Source organism: Salmo trutta, chromosome 6 (assembly GCF_901001165.1).
Source record: "Salmo trutta chromosome 6, fSalTru1.1, whole genome shotgun sequence".
NCBI classification, from domain to species: domain Eukaryota; kingdom Metazoa; phylum Chordata; class Actinopteri; order Salmoniformes; family Salmonidae; genus Salmo; species Salmo trutta.
The window spans coordinates 37,360,534-37,367,439 of record NC_042962.1 but is presented as its reverse complement, the minus strand read 5'-3'; positions in this window follow the sequence as shown (position 1 = coordinate 37,367,439).

Sequence of the window (6,906 nt, the reverse complement as noted above, 5' to 3'; positions counted from 1 at the left end):
CTGCTGCCTGCAACATCCTCCAGTATGACCGGTTTAGCGGTGGGTCAGTCATGGTGTGGGGTGGCATTTCTTTGGGGGGCCGCACAGCCCTCCATGTGTTCGCCAGAGGTAGCCTGACTGCCATTAGGTACCGAGATGAGATCCTCAGACCCCTTGTGAGACCATATGCTGGTGCGGTTGGCCCTGGGTTCCTCCTAATGCAAGACAATGCTAGACCTCATGTGGCTGGAGTGTGTCAGCAGTTCCTGCAAGAGGAAGGCATTGATGCTATGGACTGGCCCGCCCGTTCCCCAGACCTGAATCCAATTGAGCACATCTGGGACATCATGTCTCGCTCCATCCACCAACGCCACGTTGCACCACAGACTGTCCAGGAGTTGGCGGATGCTTTAGTCCAGGTCTGGGAGGAGATCCCTCAGGAGACCATCCGTCACCTCATCAGGAGCATGCCCAGGCGTTGTAGGGAGGTCATACAGGCACGTGGAGGCCACACACACTACTGAGCCTCATTTTGACTTGTTTTAAGGACATTACATCAAAGTTGGATCAGCCTGTAGTGTGGTTTTCCACTTTCATTTTGAGTGTGACTCCAAATCCAGACCTCCATGGGTTGATAAATTGAATTTCCATTGATTATTTTTGTGTGATTTTGTTGTCAGCACATTCAACTATGTAAAGAAAAAAGTATTTAATAAGATTATTTCTTTCATTCAGATCTTGGATGTGTTGTTTAAGTGTTCCCTTTATTTTTTTGAGCAGTATAGTTTGTAGTAGGATTCGATCTTAGTCCTGAATTGATGCTTTCCTGTTTGAGGGTGTAGCTGGATTTCTTATAAGCTTCCGGATTAGTGTCCTGCTCCTTGAAAGCGGCAGCTCATTCTTTAGCTCTGTGCGGATGTTGCCTGCAACCCATGGCTTCTGGTTGGGATATGTATGTACGGTCACTGCGGGTTACGACATCGTTGATGCACTTACTGCACTTGAGCATTGATGCCATCATATGAATCAGGCCCTAATTACCCCATAGGATGAATCCCAGCATTCGCTTCATCTGACGACTTCCGTATTGAGTGTGTCACAGGTACTTCCTGTCGGAGTTTTTGCTTGTAAGCAGGAATCAGGAGGAGAGAGTTATGGTCAGATTTGCCAAATGGAAGGTGAAGGAGAGCTTTGTATGCATTTCTAAGTGTGGAGTAATTGCGATCTAGAGTTTTTTCTCCTCTAGTTGTACAGGTCCCATACTGGTAGAAATGAGTTCAGTTTTCCTGCATTAAAATCACCGACCACTAGGAGTGCTGCTTCTACAACCATTTTCTTGTTTGCTTATGGCCCTATACAACTCGCTGGGTGCGATCTTAGTGCAAGCATCGGTTTGTTGTCCTAAATAGACAGCTACGAAAAATATAGATGAAAACTTTATTGGTAAATAGTATGGTCTTCAGCTTATCATGAGGTATTCTAACTCAGGCGAGCAGAACCTCAAGACTTTCTTAATTTTAGCCACGACCGAACAAGGACATTTTAAGCCACGAAACATAGTATATTACAGTTCTTCAGGTCCCGTTGATAGGATAGTCTCGAAAGGAGCTTGTTTAGTTTGTTCTCCAGTCATTGCATGTTCGCCAATAGAACGGAAGGTAGAGGTGGTTCATGTACTCACCGAGGTAGTTTAGTCAGGGTGCCTCCACGTCGGCCTCTCCTATGCTGCCTTATTATTTTTCGCATCTCGGGGGATTAGGGCCTGATCCGGGTGAGTATGTCCTGTGCCTCGTTGAAGCAGAAATCATCATCCATATCGAGGTTAGTGATCTTTGTTGTTGATGTCCAGAAGCTATTTTCGGTCATAGCAAATGATGACAGGAACATTATGTGTAAAAAAAGTTAAGATCAGAACAAGCCTTGAGTAAAAGGTTACCAGGCAGAGCAGATATGGGCAGGATGAGGACTTGATGTGGGTAGAGCAGGACTGTGTGGCAGAGTCCTGGGAGAGAAGAGAGAAGCTAACCCTACACTTGTAGAAAAAAAGGTGCTATCTAGAACCTAAAAAGGGTTCTTCGTCTGTCCCCATAGGAGAAGCCTTTAAAGAACCCTTTTTGGTTCCATGTAGAACCCTTTCCACATAGGGTTATACATGGAACCCAAAAGGGTTCTAGCAGGAGCCAAAAAGGGTATACCTGTGGAGATAGCAGAAGAACCCATTCACTGATGATACTGTATGTGTAAATTGTATTGGGGAGATGGCGCCAGGGGGATCGCTTGTTGAATGGAATGTTCACATTTTCTCAAATGTCTCTCTCTCTCTTTCTCTTTCAATCAATCAATCAAATGTATTTATGAAGCCCTTTTTTACATCAGCCGATGTCACAAAGTGCTATACAGAAACCCAGCCTAAAACCCCAAACAACAAGTAATGCAGATGTAGAAGCACGGTGGCTAAAAAAACTCCCTCTCTCTCTCTCTCTCTCTCTCTCTCTCTCTCTCTCTCTCTCTCTCTCTCTCTCTCTCTCTCTCTCTCTCTCTCTCTCTCAGGGCTCTCTCTCTTAGGGCTCTCTCTCTCTCTCTCTCTCCTACCCTCTCGCTCTCTCTCTCCTCCTCTCTCTCATTCTCTCTCTCTCTCTCTCTCTCCTCTCGTCTCCTCTCTCTCTCTCTCTCTCTCTCTCTCTCTCTCTCTCTCTCTCTCTCTCCGCTCTGCTCTCTCTCCTCTCTCTCTCTCTCTCTCTCTCTCTCGCCTCTCTCTCTCTCTCTCTCTTTCCTCTCTCTCTCTCTCTCTCTCTGTCCATGATTGCTTGTCCCTGCTATCTGCTGGCAGCAGCTCTGTTTGTGCAGCGCCACTGAATGTCAAAAACGGTTTGTTAATTTTATGCATCTGTCACACGTCTGCTTTTCGGCAGGAAGCCGCTGGCTGGATGGCATCTGGGGCCGAGCCAGGCTCCTTATCACACTCCTCACTCCGAGTCCACCTTCTGCCATCCATCGGTCAGTCTACATACTGTCTGCGTCCCAAAAGGTACCATATTCCCTTTAAAGTGCAATACGTTTGACCAGGGCTCTGGTCAAAATTATTGCACTAAAGATGGAATAGTGTGCCATTTGGGATGCACATACTATCAGGAATGAGGGCTGAGTTCATGGCATTTGCTTGAATAGAGTATGTGTTTTGCTTGTGTTGTGACTTGGGACTGCTATAGTACTCCTGATTAGGAGTAGATTTTATAGAGAGTATTTTGTAAGTCTTTTTATCCTTTCTCTAAGGTACTCATTTTATATTCTGATAAATATTTATAAATAAATAAGACCTCAGAAAAAAAATTGTAGACCTCCACAAGTCTGGTTCATTTTTTGGGAGAAATTTCCAAAAGTCTGAAGGTACCACGTTCATCTGTACAAACAATAGCACGCAAGTATAAACACCATGGGACCACGCAGACGTCATTCCGCTCAGGAAGAGACAACGTTCTGTCTCTAGTGATGAACATACTTTGGTGTGAAAAGTGCAAATCAATCCCAGAACAACAGCAAAGGACCTTGTAAAAATGCTGGAGCTAACAGGTATAAAAGTATCTATATCCATAGTAAAACGAGTCCTATATCAACATAACCTGAAAGGCCACTCAGCAAGAAAGAAGCCATTGCTCCAAAACCGCCATAAAAAAGCCAGACTACGGTTTGCAACTGCACATGGACAAAGATTGTAATTTTGGAGAAATGTCCTCTGGTCTGATGAAACAAAAATATAACTTTTTGGCCATAATGACCATCTTTATGTTTGGAGGAAAAAGGGGGAGGCTTACAAACCGAAGAACACCTTCCCAACAGTGAAGCACGGGGGTGGCAGCATCATGTTGTGGGGGTGCTTTGCTGCAGGAGGGACTGGTGCACTTCACAAAATAGACGGCATCATGAGGGAGGAAAATGATGTGGATATATTGAAGCAACATCTCAAGACATAAGTCAGGAAGTTAAAGCTTGGTCGCAAATTGGTCTTCCAAATGGACAATAACCCCAAGCATACTTCCAAAGTTTTGGCAAAATGGCTTAAGGACAACAAAGTCAAGGTATTAGAGTGGCCATCACAAAGCCTGACATCAATCCTATAGAACATTTGTGGGCAGAACTGAAAAAGCGTGTGCGAGCAAGGAGGCCTACAAACTTCACTCAGTTACACTAGCTCTGTCAGGAGGAATGGGCCACAATTCACCCAACTTATTGTGGGAAACTTGTGGAACGCTACTGAAACATTAGGCCCCAAGTAAAAAAATTAAAGGCAACGCTACCAATTACTAATTGAGTTTGTGAACTTATGACCCACTGGGAATGTGATGAAAGAAATAAAAGCTGAAGTAATCATTCTCTACTATTATTCTGACATTTCACATTCTTAAAATAAAGTGGTGATCCTAACTGACCTAAGACAGGGAAATTTACTGGGATTACAGTTTTTCAATTGTTTAAGACAATTTTGAAAACAGGGCCCGGTTTGTCAAAACACTACACACAATTAGCACAACCCTACACCAAAGTAGCACAACACTTCAGATCATTCGCAAAATGGAACACTTTTGTCAAAACTATACACGACTTCATAAAAACAAGATTTTGTTACCATACGAAACACACACATTTCAAATGACTTCAATCTTTTTGAACCAGTTACACACTGCTGTTGCTAACCTAAAACACTTTTAGCAAGTCAGTGATTAGAGTACTGTAATGAAGTACACAGAGAAGTGCAACTAGTACAAACACTACACAGACCAATGCTGCAGACTGAGGAAAATGTCATTTATTTCTCTCCATATACCCAAATCAGTCAACATGGGATAATCACAACAAAACATGTCCCAGTTTTCATGCTACTACAGTAGTGTGCATAACACTGTTAGCTCAGCAAACAGACAAACGTAAAACACTGTATCCAGTACAGGTTACAATTACAGTAAATAACAACAACAAACATCAAAAATAATCTAAAAAAAACTGACAATATTGTACAGAAAATACTACAGTAGGCATACTATACATTATCTCTTCGCCTAGCTGGATCTGGCCAAGAATTTCATCAACATCACAAGCAATATCCTCATTAGCAAGACAACGCGGGAAAAACCGTCTTGAATGTCGAATCCATCCTTGCACAGCTGCGGAGTCGACTTGGTCACAGGCGTCCTCCATGGCCTGAATGAGGGGTACCTGAGCCTGGGGCTGGAGATCGTATACCTTCCACCGCCATGCAGAGAAAAAACTCTTCGATAGGTTTAGAAACGGAGAGTATGGTGGAAGGTATAGTACTGTCAACTGTGGATGGTGTTGAAACCAGTTCTGGACCAAAGCAGAGCGGTGGAATGACACATTGTCCGGGATGACAGTGTATTGCATCTGTTGCATTTCATTACCTGCTGTGACGATAGTGGTGCAATCGGTCCAAAAATGCGAGAATGTGAGGTGTGTTGTAAGGGCCCATTTTGGCATGACGGAGGAGAACCCCATGCTGTGAAATGGCAGCGCAAAGGGGATGTTTACCCATGCGTTGCCACTGGGACATTGATTATAGCCCTTGGCCAATGATATTTCTGCCTCTCCTTCTTGCTTTGTGAGGTTGAACCCTGCCTCATCATATATATGAATTCATGCAGGATTTCCTCAGCATCCATCTGCAAAACTCCCTGAAAATACAGTGAAAGACAAAATTGTGTAGTTCAGGATGGTCTAGTATACAGTCAATGTAAAAAGTAATGTGTGCAGTATGCAACATCACAGTGCTAAAGTGAACAATACAAACCTCCACATACTCATGCCGCAGCCGTTTGACCCTCTCTGAATTCCGCTCAAAAGGCAATCCTCGATAAAGTTGTTTCATTTGAACCTGATGTCTTGTTCAGGATGCGTGCCAGTGTTGACAGAGACCTGATGGACATTATTGAAAATGGCATGGTCACCGATAATGTTGGCTTGTAGTTCTCTGAGCCTGATTCTGAGCTATTAGTGCCAAAACCATGTTTATTATCTCTCTCTCTTGTTCTTGCGTGAATATGGGCCCCCTTCCTCCTTGTCGTTCCTGACCCTCAATCCTATGTAGAGAATAATACATGTAACTTACTGTACAATGTCACAGGAAGGGGTATCACAAGTGTTGATATGGTACATACAATAATGCGGCTGATTACTGTAACTGTAGACAGATCTTCGTTTACCTGTTTTCCTGTCGAAAAGTCCTTATGACAGATGCCACTGTATATCTGCTAAGATTTGCTGAACTCTCAGTCCAGCCTCCCTCAGCGTCAATCCGTGGTCACAAACATGGTCCACTAGTGTTGCACGATGTCATATGATAAATTTGGTCCTCTTCTTCTTTGTGCACGTTCTCCTCCTGCTTCAGGTCTTCCTCGACCTCTGGCTCGGCCTCTGCCTCTTCTTCTACCTCCTTCTTCTCTACCTCCTTCTCCTCCTCTGTGTACTCCTCCTCTCACCCTCACTCTTCTTCTGACATCCTTCCATTTTGGTTGAAGGCAGGCGAACCTACCTGCTGCATTTTTATAGTGCTTAAACCTGATTGGTGTGTCTACAATTTAGCAATAAATGTGTTTGTGCACCTGACGGTTGTGTTTAAAACAGATTGGCTCATAGGGTGGTAATTTGACAGTCAGTGCTTTGGAATTGCAAGGAAGTGACTCATGATATACTTCTGTGTTGATGATACAAGTGTGTTTAGTGTTTGCAAATCACTGTGTGTAATGTTTTGCAAATAGTGTGAAGCTGACAATGTGCTTACAGTGTTGTGCAAATCTAGCCTTGTGTTTTGCCTTGAGTGTAAGGTTTTGCTAATTGTGGGAAAAGTAAATTTGAGTGTGTAGCAATCGTAAAAAAACTGTAAATGTAAGAAATTTTGAAAAAAATAGTTTAAATGTA